Below are 14,255 nucleotides of genomic sequence, written 5' to 3' on the forward strand. Positions count from 1 at the left end.
CAACTGCGCAGCTGCATATCAGCTGTGCAGACCTGCCGCAGCATTCAGCAAACCTTGCAAAACATGGGTTTTAAAGATGGAAAGGTGTCGTTAAAGCAGCAACGCCAGGACAAAAACCAAGGTAGAGTTGCCCAGGGATATTCACGTTATACAGTCAAATCAGGGGAGAGCGCGAACGCAGTCCCCCACTACCAGAAATTATTTAGTCGAGATTCCCACATTTGGGGAATTCGCAAGGGTCAGTACAGCCGGTGTGCAATGGCTGAGCCTCGTCCTGGGTGAACCACCTTCTTGATCATGGTATCTCCCCTGCCAGGTAAGTATGAGTTGGAACTGTCAGAGGCTGACACCTCTTTTCCAGGTGCCTCACTCGGCCGGACGGTGCAGCAAATTCAACTGTCTGCAGTGCCATGCCAGCAGCTAACCTGAATCTGAAAAGCTTGCAGATTAAAACAGTCCGGCTTTTCTTCATCTTTCTGATCAGTTTTTGTTTCAACAACCAAGGAACTTGGAGCACAAATTGATTTAGTTTTTCCACTCTCCCCGTCTCTAGAGCCACACCCACCCACACTGGGAAAATTCTTAGTTGAGCCAAACCTTCAAGGCTTAATATCTCCAGTGCAGAAATGCTGCCGTATTCTCATCTCGTTGTTGCCATCACTAAGGCAACGCCCACCTGCCTGGGGTGACTGCACCGTATGACCTCACCTGACAACTGCGCAGCTGCATATCAGCTGTGCAGACCTGCCGCAGCATTCAGCAAACCTTGCAAAACATGGGTTTTAAAGATGGAAAGGTGTCGTTAAAGCAGCAACGCCATGACAAAAACCAAGGTAGAGTTGCCCAGGAATATTTACGTTATACAGTCAAATCAGGGGAGAGCGCGAACGCAGTACCCCACTACCAGAAATTATGCAGTCGAGATTCCCACATTTGGGGAATTCGCAAGGGTCAGTACAGCCGGTGTGCAATGGCTGAGCCTCGTCCTGGGTGAACCACCTTCTTGATCATGGTATCTCCCCTGCCAGGTAAGTATGAGTTGGAACTGTCAGAGGCTGACACCTCTTTTCCAGGTGCCTCACTCGGCCGGACGGTGCAGCAAATTCAACTGTCTGCAGTGCCATGCCAGCAGCTAACCTGAATCTGAAAAGCTTGCAGATTAAAACAGTCCGGCTTTTCTTCATCTTTCTGATCAGTTCTTGTTTCAACAACCAAGGAATTTGGAGCACAAATTGATTTAGTTTTTCCACTCTCCCCGTCTCTAGAGCCAAACCCACCCACACTGGGAAAATTCTTAGTTGAGGCAAAACCTCACGGCTTAATATCTCCAGTGCAGAAATGCTGCCGTATTCTCATCTCGTTGTTGCCATCACTAAGGCAACGCCCACCTGCCTGGGGTGACTGCACCGTATGACCTCACCTGACAACTGCGCAGCTGCATATCAGCTGTGCAGACCTGCCGCAGCATTCAGCAAACCTTGCAAAACATGGGTTTTAAAGATGGAAAGGTGTCGTTAAAGCAGCAACGCCAGGACAAAAACTAAGGTAGAGTTGCCCAGGGATATTTACGTTATACAGTCAAATCAGGGGAGAGCGCGAACGCAGTCCCCCACAACCAGAAATTATGCAGTCGAGATTCCCACATTTGGGGAATTCGCAAGGGTCAGTACAGCCGGTGTGCAATGGCTGAGCCTCGTCCTGGGTGAACCACCTTCTTGATCATGGTATCTCCCCTGCCAGGTAAGTATGAGTTGGAACTGTCAGAGGCTGACACCTCTTTTCCAGGTGCCTCACTCGGCCGGACGGTGCAGCAAATTCAACTGTCTGCATTGCTATGCCAGCAGCTAACCTGAATCTGAAAAGCTTGCAGATTAAAACAGTCCGGCTTTTCTTCATCTTTCTGATCAGTTCTTGTTTCAACAACCAAGGAATTTGGAGCACAAATTGATTTAGTTTTTCCTCTCTCCCCGTCTCTAGAGCCACACCCACCCACACTGGGAAAATTCTTAGTTGAGGCGAACCCTCACGGCTTAATATCTCCAGTGCAGAAATGCTGCCGTATTCTCATCTCGTTGTTGCCATCACTAAGGCAACGCCCACCTGCCTGGGGTGACTGCACTGTATGACCTCACCTGACAACTGCGCAGCTGCATATCAGCTGTGCAGACCTGCCGCAGCATTCAGCAAACCTTGCAAAACATGGGTTTTAAAGATGGAAAGGTGTCATTAAAGCAGCAACGTCAGAACAAAAACCAAGGTAGAGTTGCCCAGGGATATTCACATTATACAGTCAAATCAGGGGAGAGCGCGAACGCAGTCCCCCACTACCAGAAATTATGCAGTCGAGATTCCCACATTTGGGGAATTCGCAAGGGTCAGTACAGCCGGTGTGCAATGGCTGAGCCTCGTCCTGGGTGAACCACCTTCTTGATCATGGTATCTCCCCTGCCAGGTAAGTATGAGTTGGAACTGTCAGAGGCTGACACCTCTTTTCCAGGTGCCTCACTCGGCCGGACGGTGCAGCAAATTCAACTGTCTGCAGTGCCATGCCAGCAGCTAACCTGAATCTGAAAAGCTTGCAGATTAAAACAGTCCGGCTTTTCTTCATCTTTCTGATCAGTTCTTGTTTCAACAACCAAGGAATTTGGAGCACAAATTGATTTAGTTTTTCCACTCTCCCCGTCTCTAGAGCCACACCCACCCACACTGGGAAAATTCTTAGTTGAGGCAAACCCTCACGGCTTAATATCTCCAGTGCAGAAATGCTGCCGTATTCTCATCTCGTTGTTGCCATCACTAAGGCAACGCCCACCTGCCTGGGGTGACTGCACTGTATGACCTCACCTGACAACTGCGCAGCTGCATATCAGCTGTGCAGACCTGCCGCAGCATTCAGCAAACCTTGCAAAACATGGGTTTTAAAGATGGAAAGGTGTCGTTAAAGCAGCAACGCCAGGACAAAAACTAAGGTAGAGTTGCCCAGGGATATTTACGTTATACAGTCAAATCAGGGGAGAGCGCGAACGCAGTCCCCCACTACCAGAAATTATGCAGTCGAGATTCCCACATTTGGGGAATTCGCAAGGGTCAGTACAGCCGGTGTGCAATGGCTGAGCCTCGTCCTGGGTGAACCACCTTCTTGATCATGGTATCTCCCCTGCCAGGTAAGTATGAGTTGGAACTGTCAGAGGCTGACACCTCTTTTCCAGGTGCCTCACTCGGCCGGACGGTGCAGCAAATTCAACTGTCTGCATTGCTATGCCAGCAGCTAACCTGAATCTGAAAAGCTTGCAGATTAAAACAGTCCGGCTTTTCTTCATCTTTCTGATCAGTTCTTGTTTCAACAACCAAGGAATTTGGAGCACAAATTGATTTAGTTTTTCCTCTCTCCCCATCTCTAGAGCCACACCCACCCACACTGGGAAAATTCTTAGTTGAGGCGAACCCTCACGGCTTAATATCTCCAGTGCAGAAATGCTGCCGTATTCTCATCTCGTTGTTGCCATCACTAAGGCAACGCCCACCTGCCTGGGGTGACTGCACTGTATGACCTCACCTGACAACTGCGCAGCTGCATATCAGCTGTGCAGACCTGCCGCAGCATTCAGCAAACCTTGCAAAACATGGGTTTTAAAGATGGAAAGGTGTCGTTAAAGCAGCAACGCCAGAACAAAAACCAAGGTAGAGTTGCCCAGGGATAATCACGTTATACAGTCAAATCAGGGGAGAGCACGAACGCAGTCCCCCACTACCAGAAATTATGCAGTTGAGATTCCCACATTTGGGGAATTCGCAAGGGTCAGTACAGCCGGTGTGCAATGGCTGAGCCTCGTCCTGGGTGAACCACCTTCTTGATCATGGTATCTCCCCTGCCAGGTAAGTATGAGTTGGAACTGTCAGAGGCTGACACCTCTTTTCCAGGTGCCTCACTAGGCCAGACGGTGCAGCAAATTCAACTGTCTGCAGTGCCATGCCAGCAGCTAACCTGAATCTGAAAAGCTTGCAGATTAAAACAGTCCGGCTTTTCTTCATCTTTCTGATCAGTTCTTGTTTCAACAACCAAGGAACTTGGAGCACAAATTGATTTAGTTTTTCCACGCTCCCCATCTCTAGAGCCACACCCACCCACACTGGGAAAATTCTTAGTTGAGGCAAACCCTCACGGCTTAATATCTCCAGTGCAGAAATGCTGCCGTATTCTCATCTCGTTGTTGCCATCACTAAGGCAACGCCCACCTGCCTGGGGTGACTGCACCGTATGACCTCACCTGACAACTGCGCAGCTGCATATCAGCTGTGCAGACCTGCCGCAGCATTCAGCAAACCTTGCAAAACTTGGGTTTTAAAGATGGAAAGGTGTCATTAAAGCAGCAACGTCAGAACAAAACCAAGGTAGAGTTGCCCAGGGATATTCACATTATACAGTCAAATCAGGGGAGAGCGCGAACGCAGTCCCCCACTACCAGAAATTATGCAGTCGAGATTCCCACATTTGGGGAATTCGCAAGGGTCAGTACAGCCGGTGTGCAATGGCTGAGCCTCGTCCTGGGTGAACCACCTTCTTGATCATGGTATCTCCCCTGCCAGGTAAGTATGAGTTGGAACTGTCAGAGGCTGACACCTCTTTTCCAGGTGCCTCACTCGGCCGGACGGTGCAGCAAATTCAACTGTCTGCAGTGCCATGCCAGCAGCTAACCTGAATCTGAAAAGCTTGCAGATTAAAACAGTCCGGCTTTTCTTCATCTTTCTGATCAGTTCTTGTTTCAACAACCAAGGAATTTGGAGCACAAATTGATTTAGTTTTTCCACTCTCCCCGTCTCTAGAGCCACACCCACCCACACTGGGAAAATTCTTAGTTGAGGCAAACCCTCACGGCTTAATATCTCCAGTGCAGAAATGCTGCCATATTCTCATCTCGTTGTTGCCATCACTAAGGCAACGCCCACCTGCCTGGGGTGACTGCACTGTATGACCTCACCTGACAACTGCGCAGCTGCATATCAGCTGTGCAGACCTGCCGCAGCATTCAGCAAACCTTGCAAAACATGGGTTTTAAAGATGGAAAGGTGTCGTTAAAGCAGCAACGCCAGGACAAAAACCAAGGTAGAGTTGCCCAGGGATATTTACGTTATACAGTCAAATCAGGGGAGAGCGCGAACGCAGTCCCCCACTACCAGAAATTATTTAGTCGAGATTCCCACATTTGGGGAATTCGCAAGGGTCAATACAGCCGGTGTGCAATGGCTGAGCCTCGTCCTGGGTGAACCACCTTCTTGATCATGGTATCTCCCCTGCCAGGTAAGTATGAGTTGGAACTGTCAGAGGCTGACACCTCTTTTCCAGGTGCCTCACTCGGCCGGACGGTGCATCAAATTCAACTGTCTGCAGTGCCATGCCAGCAGCTAACCTGAATCTGAAAAGCTTGCAGATTAAAACAGTCCGGCTTTTCTTCATCTTTCTGATCAGTTCTTGTTTCAACAACCAAGGAATTTGGAGCACAAATTGATTTAGTTTTTCCACTCTCCCCATCTCTAGAGCCACACCCACCCACACTGGGAAAATTCTTAGTTGAGGCAAACCCTCACGGCTTAATATCTCCAGTGCAGAAATGCTGCCGTATTCTCATCTCGTTGTTGCCATCACTAAGGCAACGCCCACCTGCCTGGGGTGACTGCACCGTATGACCTCACCTGACAACTGCGCAGCTGCATATCAGCTGTGCAGACCTGCCGCAGCATTCAGCAAACCTTGCAAAACATGGGTTTTAAAGATGGAAAGGTGTCGTTAAAGCAGCAACGCCATGACAAAAACCAAGGTAGAGTTGCCCAGGGATATTTACGTTATACAGTCAAATCAGGGGAGAGCGCGAACGCAGTCCCCCACTACCAGAAATTATGCAGTCGAGATTCCCACATTTGGGGAATTCGCAAGGGTCAGTACAGCCGGTGTGCAATGGCTGAGCCTCGTCCTGGGTGAACCACCTTCTTGATCATGGTATCTCCCCTGCCAGGTAAGTATGAGTTGGAACTGTCAGAGGCTGACACCTCTTTTCCAGGTGCCTCACTCGGCCGGACGGTGCAGCAAATTCAACTGTCTGCAGTGCCATGCCAGCAGCTAACCTGAATCTGAAAAGCTTGCAGATTAAAACAGTCCGGCTTTTCTTCATCTTTCTGATCAGTTTTTGTTTCAACAACCAAGGAACTTGGAGCACAAATTGATTTAGTTTTTCCACTCTCCCCATCTCTAGAGCCACACCCACCCACACTGGGAAAATTCTTAGTTGAGGCAAACCCTCACGGCTTAATATCTCCAGTGCAGAAATGCTGCCGTATTCTCATCTCGTTGTTGCCATCACTAAGGCAACGCCCACATGCCTGGGGTGACTGCACCGTATGACCTCACCTGACAACTGCGCAGCTGCATATCAGCTGTGCAGACCTGCCGCAGCATTCAGCAAACCTTGCAAAACATGGGTTTTAAAGATGGAAAGGTGTCGTTAAAGCAGCAACGCCAGAACAAAAACCAAGGTAGAGTTGCCCAGGGATAGTCACGTTATACAGTCAAATCAGGGGAGAGCGCAAACGCAGTCCCCCACTACCAGAAATTATGCAGTCGAGATTCCCACATTTGGGGAATTCGCAAGGGTCAGTACAGCCGGTGTGCAATGGCTGAGCCTCGTCCTGGGTGAACCACCTTCTTGATCATGGTATCTCCCCTGCCAGGTAAGTATGAATTGGAACTGTCAGAGGCTGACACCTCTTTTCCAGGTGCCTCACTCGGCCGGACGGTGCAGCAAATTCAACTGTCAGCAGTGCCATGCCAGCAGCTAACCTGAATCTGAAAAGCTTGCAGATTAAAACAGTCCGGCTTTTCTTCATCTTTCTGATCAGTTTTTGTTTCAACAACCAAGGAACTTGGAGCACAAATTGATTTAGTTTTTCCACTCTCCCCATCTCTAGAGCCACACCCACCCACACTGGGAAAATTCTTAGTTGAGGCAAACCCTCACGGCTTAATATCTCCAGTGCAGAAATGCTGCCGTATTCTCATCTCGTTGTTGCCATCACTAAGGCAACGCCCACCTGCCTGGGGTGACTGCACCGTATGACCTCACCTGACAACTGCGCAGCTGCATATCAGCTGTGCAGACCTGCCGCAGCATTCAGCAAACCTTGCAAAACATGGGTTTTAAAGATGGAAAGGTGTCGTTAAAGCAGCAACGCCAGGACAAAAACCAAGGTAGAGTTGCCCAGGGATATTCACGTTATACAGTCAAATCAGGGGAGAGCGCGAACGCAGTCCCCCACTACCAGAAATTATGCAGTCGAGATTCCCACATTTGGGGAATTCGCAAGGGTCAGTACAGCCGGTGTGCAATGGCTGAGCCTCGTCCTGGGTGAACCACCTTCTTGATCATGGTATCTCCCCTGCCAGGTAAGTATGAGTTGGAACTGTCAGAGGCTGACAACTCTTTTCCAGGTGCCTCACTCGGCCGGACGGTGCAGCAAATTCAACTGTCTGCAGTGCCATGCCAGCAGCTAACCTGAATCTGAAAAGCTTGCAGATTAAAACAGTCCGGCTTTTCTTCATCTTTCTGATCAGTTCTTGTTTCAACAACCAAGGAATTTGGAGCACAAATTGATTTAGTTTTTCCACTCTCCCCGTCTCTAGAGCCACACCCACCCACACTGGGAAAATTCTTAGTTGAGGCAAACCGTCACGGCTTAATATCTCCAGTGCAGAAATGCTGCCGTATTCTCATCTCGTTGTTGCCATCACTAAGGCAACGCCCACCTCCCTGGGGTGACTGCACCGTATGACCTCACCTGACAACTGCGCAGCTGCATATCAGCTGTGCAGACCTGCCGCAGCATTCAGCAAACCTTGCAAAACATGGGTTTTAAAGATGGAAAGGTGTCGTTAAAGCAGCAACGCCAGAACAAAAACCAAGGTAGAGTTGCCCAGGGATATTCACGTTATACAGTCAAATCAGGGGAGAGCGCGAACGCAGTCCCCCACTACCAGAAATTATGCAGTCGAGATTCCCACATTTGGGGAATTCGCAAGGGTCAGTACAGCCGGTGTGCAATGGCTGAGCCTCGTCCTGGGTGAACCACCTTCTTGATCATGGTATCTCCCCTGCCAGGTAAGTATGAGTTGGAACTGTCAGAGGATGACACCTCTTTTCCAGGTGCCTCACTCGGCCGGACGGTGCAGCAAATTCAACTGTCAGCAGTGCCATGCCAGCAGCTAACCTGAATCTGAAAAGCTTGCAGATTAAAACAGTCCGGCTTTTCTTCATCTTTCTGATCAGTTTTTGTTTCAACAACCAAGGAACTTGGAGCACAAATTGATTTAGTTTTTCCACTCTCCCCGTCTCTAGAGCCACACCCACCCACACTGGGAAAATTCTTAGTTGAGGCAAACCCTCACGGCTTAATATCTCCAGTGCAGAAATGCTGCCGTATTCTCATCTCGTTGTTGCCATCACTAAGGCAACGCCCACCTGCCTGGGGTGACTGCACCGTATGACCTCACCTGACAACTGCGCAGCTGCATATCAGCTGTGCAGACCTGCCGCAGCATTCAGCAAACCTTGCAAAACATGAGTTTTAAAGATGGAAAGGTGTCGTTAAAGCAGCAACGCCAGGACAAAAACCAAGGTAGAGTTGCCCAGGGATATTTACGTTATACAGTCAAATCAGGGGAGAGCGCGAACGCAGTCCCCCACTACCAGAAATTATGCAGTCGAGATTCCCACATTTGGGGAATTCGCAAGGGTCAGTACAGCCGGTGTGCAATGGCTGAGCCTCGTCCTGGGTGAACCACCTTCTTGATCATGGTATCTCCCCTGCCAGGTAAGTATGAGTTGGAACTGTCAGAGGCTGACACCTCTTTTCCATGTGCCTCACTCGGCCGGACGGTGCAGCAAATTCAACTTTCTGCAGTGCCATGCCAGCAGCTAACCTGAATCTGAAAAGCTTGCAGATTAAAACAGTCCGGCTTTTCTTCATCTTTCTGATCAGTTCTTGTTTCAACAACCAAGGAATTTGGAGCACAAATTGATTTAGTTTTTCCACTCTCCCCATCTCTAGAGCCACACCCACCCACACTGGGAAAATTCTTAGTTGAGCCAAACCCTCACGGCTTAATATCTCCAGTGCAGAAATGCTGCCGTATTCTCATCTCGTTGTTGCCATCACTAAGGCAACGCCCACCTGCCTGGGGTGACTGCACCGTATGACCTCACCTGACAACTGCGCAGCTGCATATCAGCTGTGCAGACCTGCCGCAGCATTCAGCAAACCTTGCAAAACATGGGTTTTAAAGATGGAAAGGTGTCGTTAAAGCAGCAACGTCAGAACAAAAACCAAGGTAGAGTTGCCCAGGGATATTCACATTATACAGTCAAATCAGGGGAGAGCGCGAACGCAGTCCCCCACTACCAGAAATTATGCAGTCGAGATTCCCACATTTGGGGAATTCGCAAGGGTCAGTACAGCCGGTGTGCAATGGCTGAGCCTCGTCCTGGGTGAACCACCTTCTTGATCATGGTATCTCCCCTGCCAGGTAAGTATGAGTTGGAACTGTCAGAGGCTGACAACTCTTTTCCAGGTGCCTCACTCGGCCGGACGGTGCAGCAAATTCAACTGTCTGCAGTGCCATGCCAGCAGCTAACCTGAATCTGAAAAGCTTGCAGATTAAAACAGTCCGGCTTTTCTTCATCTTTCTGATCAGTTCTTGTTTCAACAACCAAGGAATTTGGAGCACAAATTGATTTAGTTTTTCCACTCTCCCCGTCTCTAGAGCCACACCCACCCACACTGGGAAAATTCTTAGTTGAGGCAAACCCTCACGGCTTAATATCTCCAGTGCAGAAATGCTGCCGTATTCTCATCTCGTTGTTGCCATCACTAAGGCAACGCCCACCTCCCTGGGGTGACTGCACCGTATGACCTCACCTGACAACTGCGCAGCTGCATATCAGCTGTGCAGACCTGCCGCAGCATTCAGCAAACCTTGCAAAACATGAGTTTTAAAGATGGAAAGGTGTCGTTAAAGCAGCAACGTCAGAACAAAAACCAAGGTAGAGTTGCCCAGGGATATTCACATTATACAGTCAAATCAGGGGAGAGCGCGAACGCAGTCCCCCACTACCAGAAATTATGCAGTCGAGATTCCCACATTTGGGGAATTCGCAAGGGTCAGTACAGCCGGTGTGCAATGGCTGAGCCTCGTCCTGGGTGAACCACCTTCTTGATCATGGTATCTCCCCTGCCAGGTAAGTATGAGTTGGAACTGTCAGAGGCTGACAACTCTTTTCCAGGTGCCTCACTCGGCCGGACGGTGCAGCAAATTCAACTGTCTGCAGTGCCATGCCAGCAGCTAACCTGAATCTGAAAAGCTTGCAGATTAAAACAGTCCGGCTTTTCTTCATCTTTCTGATCAGTTCTTGTTTCAACAACCAAGGAATTTGGAGCACAAATTGATTTAGTTTTTCCACTCTCCCCGTCTCTAGAGCCACACCCACCCACACTGGGAAAATTCTTAGTTGAGGCAAACCGTCACGGCTTAATATCTCCAGTGCAGAAATGCTGCCGTATTCTCATCTCGTTGTTGCCATCACTAAGGCAACGCCCACCTCCCTGGGGTGACTGCACCGTATGACCTCACCTGACAACTGCGCAGCTGCATATCAGCTGTGCAGACCTGCCGCAGCATTCAGCAAACCTTGCAAAACATGGGTTTTAAAGATGGAAAGGTGTCGTTAAAGCAGCAACGCCAGAACAAAAACCAAGGTAGAGTTGCCCAGGGATATTCACGTTATACAGTCAAATCAGGGGAGAGCGCGAACGCAGTCCCCCACTACCAGAAATTATGCAGTCGAGATTCCCACATTTGGGGAATTCGCAAGGGTCAGTACAGCCGGTGTGCAATGGCTGAGCCTCGTCCTGGGTGAACCACCTTCTTGATCATGGTATCTCCCCTGCCAGGTAAGTATGAGTTGGAACTGTCAGAGGCTGACACCTCTTTTCCAGGTGCCTCACTCGGCCGGACGGTGCAGCAAATTCAACTGTCTGCAGTGCCATGCCAGCAGCTAACCTGAATCTGAAAAGCTTGCAGATTAAAACAGTCCGGCTTTTCTTCATCTTTCTGATCAGTTTTTGTTTCAACAACCAAGGAACTTGGAGCACAAATTGATTTAGTTTTTCCACTCTCCCCATCTCTAGAGCCACACCCACCCACACTGGGAAAATTCTTAGTTGAGGCAAACCCTCACGGCTTAATATCTCCAGTGCAGAAATGCTGCCGTATTCTCATCTCGTTGTTGCCATCACTAAGGCAACGCCCACATGCCTGGGGTGACTGCACCGTATGACCTCACCTGACAACTGCGCAGCTGCATATCAGCTGTGCAGACCTGCCGCAGCATTCAGCAAACCTTGCAAAACATGGGTTTTAAAGATGGAAAGGTGTCGTTAAAGCAGCAACGCCAGAACAAAAACCAAGGTAGAGTTGCCCAGGGATAGTCACGTTATACAGTCAAATCAGGGGAGAGCGCAAACGCAGTCCCCCACTACCAGAAATTATGCAGTCGAGATTCCCACATTTGGGGAATTCGCAAGGGTCAGTACAGCCGGTGTGCAATGGCTGAGCCTCGTCCTGGGTGAACCACCTTCTTGATCATGGTATCTCCCCTGCCAGGTAAGTATGAATTGGAACTGTCAGAGGCTGACACCTCTTTTCCAGGTGCCTCACTCGGCCGGACGGTGCAGCAAATTCAACTGTCAGCAGTGCCATGCCAGCAGCTAACCTGAATCTGAAAAGCTTGCAGATTAAAACAGTCCGGCTTTTCTTCATCTTTCTGATCAGTTTTTGTTTCAACAACCAAGGAACTTGGAGCACAAATTGATTTAGTTTTTCCACTCTCCCCATCTCTAGAGCCACACCCACCCACACTGGGAAAATTCTTAGTTGAGGCAAACCCTCACGGCTTAATATCTCCAGTGCAGAAATGCTGCCGTATTCTCATCTCGTTGTTGCCATCACTAAGGCAACGCCCACCTGCCTGGGGTGACTGCACCGTATGACCTCACCTGACAACTGCGCAGCTGCATATCAGCTGTGCAGACCTGCCGCAGCATTCAGCAAACCTTGCAAAACATGGGTTTTAAAGATGGAAAGGTGTCGTTAAAGCAGCAACGCCAGGACAAAAACCAAGGTAGAGTTGCCCAGGGATATTCACGTTATACAGTCAAATCAGGGGAGAGCGCGAACGCAGTCCCCCACTACCAGAAATTATGCAGTCGAGATTCCCACATTTGGGGAATTCGCAAGGGTCAGTACAGCCGGTGTGCAATGGCTGAGCCTCGTCCTGGGTGAACCACCTTCTTGATCATGGTATCTCCCCTGCCAGGTAAGTATGAGTTGGAACTGTCAGAGGCTGACAACTCTTTTCCAGGTGCCTCACTCGGCCGGACGGTGCAGCAAATTCAACTGTCTGCAGTGCCATGCCAGCAGCTAACCTGAATCTGAAAAGCTTGCAGATTAAAACAGTCCGGCTTTTCTTCATCTTTCTGATCAGTTCTTGTTTCAACAACCAAGGAATTTGGAGCACAAATTGATTTAGTTTTTCCACTCTCCCCGTCTCTAGAGCCACACCCACCCACACTGGGAAAATTCTTAGTTGAGGCAAACCGTCACGGCTTAATATCTCCAGTGCAGAAATGCTGCCGTATTCTCATCTCGTTGTTGCCATCACTAAGGCAACGCCCACCTCCCTGGGGTGACTGCACCGTATGACCTCACCTGACAACTGCGCAGCTGCATATCAGCTGTGCAGACCTGCCGCAGCATTCAGCAAACCTTGCAAAACATGGGTTTTAAAGATGGAAAGGTGTCGTTAAAGCAGCAACGCCAGAACAAAAACCAAGGTAGAGTTGCCCAGGGATATTCACGTTATACAGTCAAATCAGGGGAGAGCGCGAACGCAGTCCCCCACTACCAGAAATTATGCAGTCGAGATTCCCACATTTGGGGAATTCGCAAGGGTCAGTACAGCCGGTGTGCAATGGCTGAGCCTCGTCCTGGGTGAACCACCTTCTTGATCATGGTATCTCCCCTGCCAGGTAAGTATGAGTTGGAACTGTCAGAGGATGACACCTCTTTTCCAGGTGCCTCACTCGGCCGGACGGTGCAGCAAATTCAACTGTCTGCAGTGCCATGCCAGCAGCTAACCTGAATCTGAAAAGCTTGCAGATTAAAACAGTCCGGCTTTTCTTCATCTTTCTGATCAGTTTTTGTTTCAACAACCAAGGAACTTGGAGCACAAATTGATTTAGTTTTTCCACTCTCCCCATCTCTAGAGCCACACCCACCCACACTGGGAAAATTCTTAGTTGAGGCAAACCCTCACGGCTTAATATCTCCAGTGCAGAAATGCTGCCGTATTCTCATCTCGTTGTTGCCATCACTAAGGCAACGCCCACATGCCTGGGGTGACTGCACCGTATGACCTCACCTGACAACTGCGCAGCTGCATATCAGCTGTGCAGACCTGCCGCAGCATTCAGCAAACCTTGCAAAACATGGGTTTTAAAGATGGAAAGGTGTCGTTAAAGCAGCAACGCCAGAACAAAAACCAAGGTAGAGTTGCCCAGGGATAGTCACGTTATACAGTCAAATCAGGGGAGAGCGCAAACGCAGTCCCCCACTACCAGAAATTATGCAGTCGAGATTCCCACATTTGGGGAATTCGCAAGGGTCAGTACAGCCGGTGTGCAATGGCTGAGCCTCGTCCTGGGTGAACCACCTTCTTGATCATGGTATCTCCCCTGCCAGGTAAGTATGAGTTGGAACTGTCAGAGGCTGACACCTCTTTTCCAGGTGCCTCACTCGGCCGGACGGTGCAGCAAATTCAACTGTCAGCAGTGCCATGCCAGCAGCTAACCTGAATCTGAAAAGCTTGCAGATTAAAACAGTCCGGCTTTTCTTCATCTTTCTGATCAGTTTTTGTTTCAACAACCAAGGAACTTGGAGCACAAATTGATTTAGTTTTTCCACTCTCCCCGTCTCTAGAGCCACACCCACCCACACTGGGAAAATTCTTAGTTGAGGCAAACCCTCACGGCTTAATATCTCCAGTGCAGAAATGCTGCCGTATTCTCATCTCGTTGTTGCCATCACTAAGGCAACGCCCACCTGCCTGGGGTGACTGCACCGTATGACCTCACCTGACAACTGCGCAGCTGCA

The 14,255-nt window shown here is 49.5% G+C and overlaps 20 non-coding genes across 20 annotated transcripts; all 20 read right to left on the reverse strand.

Moving 5' to 3' along the window:
• Positions 1-160: 160 nt before the first annotated feature.
• Positions 161-324, reverse strand: LOC142366448 (U1 spliceosomal RNA). The gene has a single exon (XR_012766819.1). It is a non-coding gene; the product is annotated as a U1 spliceosomal RNA (small nuclear RNA).
• Positions 325-872: 548 nt separating this feature from the next.
• On the reverse strand, positions 873-1,036 carry LOC142365934 (U1 spliceosomal RNA). Its single transcript, XR_012766682.1, has one exon. It is a non-coding gene; the product is annotated as a U1 spliceosomal RNA (small nuclear RNA).
• Positions 1,037-1,584: 548 nt separating this feature from the next.
• Positions 1,585-1,748, reverse strand: LOC142402552 (U1 spliceosomal RNA). The gene has a single exon (XR_012773391.1). It is a non-coding gene; the product is annotated as a U1 spliceosomal RNA (small nuclear RNA).
• Positions 1,749-2,296: 548 nt separating this feature from the next.
• On the reverse strand, positions 2,297-2,460 carry LOC142402172 (U1 spliceosomal RNA). The gene has a single exon (XR_012773305.1). It is a non-coding gene; the product is annotated as a U1 spliceosomal RNA (small nuclear RNA).
• Positions 2,461-3,008: 548 nt separating this feature from the next.
• LOC142402176 (U1 spliceosomal RNA) lies at positions 3,009-3,172 on the reverse strand. Its single transcript, XR_012773306.1, has one exon. It is a non-coding gene; the product is annotated as a U1 spliceosomal RNA (small nuclear RNA).
• A 548-nt stretch (positions 3,173-3,720) lies between these two features.
• LOC142366313 (U1 spliceosomal RNA) lies at positions 3,721-3,884 on the reverse strand. Its single transcript, XR_012766782.1, has one exon. It is a non-coding gene; the product is annotated as a U1 spliceosomal RNA (small nuclear RNA).
• A 547-nt stretch (positions 3,885-4,431) lies between these two features.
• On the reverse strand, positions 4,432-4,595 carry LOC142402180 (U1 spliceosomal RNA). The gene has a single exon (XR_012773307.1). It is a non-coding gene; the product is annotated as a U1 spliceosomal RNA (small nuclear RNA).
• Positions 4,596-5,143: 548 nt separating this feature from the next.
• Positions 5,144-5,307, reverse strand: LOC142366473 (U1 spliceosomal RNA). The gene has a single exon (XR_012766829.1). It is a non-coding gene; the product is annotated as a U1 spliceosomal RNA (small nuclear RNA).
• A 548-nt stretch (positions 5,308-5,855) lies between these two features.
• LOC142402183 (U1 spliceosomal RNA) lies at positions 5,856-6,019 on the reverse strand. Its single transcript, XR_012773309.1, has one exon. It is a non-coding gene; the product is annotated as a U1 spliceosomal RNA (small nuclear RNA).
• Positions 6,020-6,567: 548 nt separating this feature from the next.
• Positions 6,568-6,731, reverse strand: LOC142402521 (U1 spliceosomal RNA). The gene has a single exon (XR_012773385.1). It is a non-coding gene; the product is annotated as a U1 spliceosomal RNA (small nuclear RNA).
• Positions 6,732-7,279: 548 nt separating this feature from the next.
• Positions 7,280-7,443, reverse strand: LOC142402188 (U1 spliceosomal RNA). Its single transcript, XR_012773310.1, has one exon. It is a non-coding gene; the product is annotated as a U1 spliceosomal RNA (small nuclear RNA).
• A 548-nt stretch (positions 7,444-7,991) lies between these two features.
• LOC142402199 (U1 spliceosomal RNA) lies at positions 7,992-8,155 on the reverse strand. The gene has a single exon (XR_012773312.1). It is a non-coding gene; the product is annotated as a U1 spliceosomal RNA (small nuclear RNA).
• A 548-nt stretch (positions 8,156-8,703) lies between these two features.
• Positions 8,704-8,867, reverse strand: LOC142402205 (U1 spliceosomal RNA). Its single transcript, XR_012773313.1, has one exon. It is a non-coding gene; the product is annotated as a U1 spliceosomal RNA (small nuclear RNA).
• Positions 8,868-9,415: 548 nt separating this feature from the next.
• LOC142402210 (U1 spliceosomal RNA) lies at positions 9,416-9,579 on the reverse strand. Its single transcript, XR_012773314.1, has one exon. It is a non-coding gene; the product is annotated as a U1 spliceosomal RNA (small nuclear RNA).
• Positions 9,580-10,127: 548 nt separating this feature from the next.
• On the reverse strand, positions 10,128-10,291 carry LOC142402215 (U1 spliceosomal RNA). Its single transcript, XR_012773316.1, has one exon. It is a non-coding gene; the product is annotated as a U1 spliceosomal RNA (small nuclear RNA).
• A 548-nt stretch (positions 10,292-10,839) lies between these two features.
• On the reverse strand, positions 10,840-11,003 carry LOC142402220 (U1 spliceosomal RNA). Its single transcript, XR_012773317.1, has one exon. It is a non-coding gene; the product is annotated as a U1 spliceosomal RNA (small nuclear RNA).
• Positions 11,004-11,551: 548 nt separating this feature from the next.
• Positions 11,552-11,715, reverse strand: LOC142402525 (U1 spliceosomal RNA). Its single transcript, XR_012773386.1, has one exon. It is a non-coding gene; the product is annotated as a U1 spliceosomal RNA (small nuclear RNA).
• Positions 11,716-12,263: 548 nt separating this feature from the next.
• On the reverse strand, positions 12,264-12,427 carry LOC142402225 (U1 spliceosomal RNA). Its single transcript, XR_012773318.1, has one exon. It is a non-coding gene; the product is annotated as a U1 spliceosomal RNA (small nuclear RNA).
• A 548-nt stretch (positions 12,428-12,975) lies between these two features.
• Positions 12,976-13,139, reverse strand: LOC142402230 (U1 spliceosomal RNA). Its single transcript, XR_012773319.1, has one exon. It is a non-coding gene; the product is annotated as a U1 spliceosomal RNA (small nuclear RNA).
• Positions 13,140-13,687: 548 nt separating this feature from the next.
• On the reverse strand, positions 13,688-13,851 carry LOC142402528 (U1 spliceosomal RNA). The gene has a single exon (XR_012773387.1). It is a non-coding gene; the product is annotated as a U1 spliceosomal RNA (small nuclear RNA).
• Between the last annotated feature and the right edge of the window lie 404 nt (positions 13,852-14,255).

This window comes from Odontesthes bonariensis, chromosome 2 (assembly GCF_027942865.1).
Source record: "Odontesthes bonariensis isolate fOdoBon6 chromosome 2, fOdoBon6.hap1, whole genome shotgun sequence".
NCBI classification, from domain to species: Eukaryota; Metazoa; Chordata; class Actinopteri; order Atheriniformes; family Atherinopsidae; genus Odontesthes; species Odontesthes bonariensis.